At 52.6% G+C, this 2,554-nt stretch overlaps 1 pseudogene; it reads left to right on the plus strand.

The window, feature by feature from the left end:
* The first annotated feature begins 264 nt into the window (after positions 1-264).
* Positions 265-1,987, plus strand: LOC147987084 (uncharacterized; annotated as a pseudogene).
* The last annotated feature ends 567 nt before the right edge of the window (positions 1,988-2,554 follow it).

Below are 2,554 nucleotides of genomic sequence, written 5' to 3' on the forward strand. Positions count from 1 at the left end.
ATTGGGTATAAGAAAATGATGCACAATGGCACATGAAGCAGGTTTTTTAGGCTAGCCACATGCTTTATTAATTGCTCAATAATGTTGTGACGAATACACGTTTTTTGGCACATGAAGCAGGCCGTCCCCATTTTCTCGCCCGGTGCAACGCACGGGCATTTGTACTAGTATACTTAAAACATGGGTCCACCTCGTACGTAAAACACGGAGGGGCGATTGGGGCGATCGCAAGGCGATCGTCGCGAGAGCTAGGGTTAGGGTTTTGCGAGCAGTGGTGGTTGTTTTTCCGGCGGCACGGGAGGGATCGACGGCGATTCTGAGCATGTGGGTCGGTGTGACGCTATCTCTCCGGTGGGAAGACCATGGCGGAGAGGACGAAGGAAGGAGTTGCGGCGCCGCGGAGCGCCACGAAAGCTGCAACGGAGGCGGGGACGCCGGGGCCGCAACCGCAGGGAACGTCGACGGCAACACCAAGACCGCCGCCACAGAAGGAGACACCCGCTGGATCGATGAGAACGCCACTGGGCTCTCACAGCAGGAACAATTCTGTATCTCCAGTAGATGGAAAAGCGACGGTGATCTCGCCGGGACTGACGGCTCGGCTGGGTGGTCTGGTGCTAACGGAGAAGGAGTCTAATGGGTTTGTCTTCAAGGAATCTGAACAGGAACATGCGCATCCGCCGAAGTGGTCGGCGATTGGGAAAGCTTTTCCCCCCCGCCCGATGAATAAGCGAGCTTTGGAGATGTCAATGGCAAGGGCGTGGGGGCTTCATAGGGAAGCCCAGTTCAAGATCATTGGGAGAAATCTTTTCTCGATGGCGTTCGGAAGTGAAGGAGATTGGAGACACGCCCTAAACAACAGCCCATGGCAATTTGACTTCAATGTTCTAATTCTCAAGGATTATGATGGTGTAACTAGACCGTCGGAGATGACTTTCGAAACAGTGGATATGTGGGTTAGGGTCAACGATCTGCCCCTGGACAAACGCTCGAAGGCTTTTGGGAAGCACTTGGAAATTGGCTGGGCAAGATCGTGCGTGTGGATGTAGAGAAAGATGGCTTTGCGAAGGGCTCCGAACTGCGTTTCAGAGCTAAACTCTCTATCTTCGAGCCGTTAGTGAGGGGTTTCTATCTTAAGAAGGATGAAGATGACCTGGAGCAAACATGGTTTGATTTTAAGTACGAAAGGATCCCACACTTCTGCTTTGAGTGTGGTAGGCTTGTTCATGGCGCAGGTGGGTGCACTCCGGCCGTGGAGCCGGATCAGCAGTGGGGAGAGTGGCTCAGGGCCTCGCCGGGGCGTTCATCGGGACCAAAAGAGGGATCTCACCGTGCCCCTTCTGGAAGTGCCAATAGCTATGGGAGTGTGAGGTCGAGCGACGGCGAAAGGAACGGAAGGAAGACCGGAACAGTCCGCGATCTTCCCACCAAACGTAACCTGCAAAGGGAGTTCACTTCCCCGGCTGCATCCCACACTGGTTGGGGCGGTAGAGGAGAATATGAGGGTGTTTCAAGTCCAAACACACAGAGGCATGGTGAGAATGCATCCCGGGAACGGGACCTTCGTGATGACTTGGAGCTGAGACGGGAGAGAGTGTTGCGATCTGAACTGAGGCAGCGACAGCAGGAGAAGCAGGCGGATATCAGAAATAAGTACAAGCAGCAGGATTCGCGTAACAATGATGCTGCTGAGAGCTCGGACAGATTCAGAGGGTGAGAACGCAGGCAGGGATACTATATGCGCCAACCTAGGTCTGGGAACTATACGGAACAACGTCCCCCTCTTAGCCCAAGACATGAATTCAAAGGAGAAAGGAAGAGGTGGCCGAAACAGCAGTGGGTGGTTAAAGGAGACGTGGACAGGCAGGTTGGTAATGATATCTTCATTCGCGAGACGAGGCAAAAAACCTCTTCTGTGTTTGATCGTATCTCTGAGCAACACGACGAAGCGGCGGTCCCTGCCAGGCAGGGCCGCCGGACACCATGAATCTTCTGGCCTGAAACTGTCGAGGCTTGGGGTTGGACTCGACAGTTGGCGAATTAAGAGATCTGATACGGTCCTACAACCCAGCGGTGGTTTTTCTTTGTGAAACGAAGAAAACGGCGAGAGCAATGGAGCGACTCCAGTGGAGCATGGGATTTAATCGAGGGATAGCGGTAGACTGTCAAGGGAAGAGTGGGGGTCTGGCTCTATGGTGGAGAGATCATCTTCAAGTTACCGTTCGTCCGTGGAGCCAGTACTTTATTGATGCAGAGGTGATGTGGGAGGGAAAAACTTGTAGGATCACTGGATTCTACGGGGAACCTCGAACGGAACTACGCAAGAAATCATGGGATGCTATTAGATACTTGCGAGCTCAAGACGATCTGCCGTGGATTTGCATGGGTGATTATAATGAAGCATTGTTTCTTTCTGACCAGATTGGCGGTAACCCAAGACCTTTCATGCAAATGGAAGATTTTCGCGACTGTCTTGCTGATTGTGGCTTGGCAGACTTGGGGTTCTCGGGCTATCAATATACATGGGATAATAAGAGGGATGGTGTGGAAAATA

Source organism: Triticum urartu, chromosome 2A, assembly GCF_056163025.1.
Source record: "Triticum urartu cultivar PI428250 chromosome 2A, HENAU_Tu73, whole genome shotgun sequence".
In the NCBI taxonomy this organism is placed as follows: domain Eukaryota; kingdom Viridiplantae; phylum Streptophyta; class Magnoliopsida; order Poales; family Poaceae; genus Triticum; species Triticum urartu.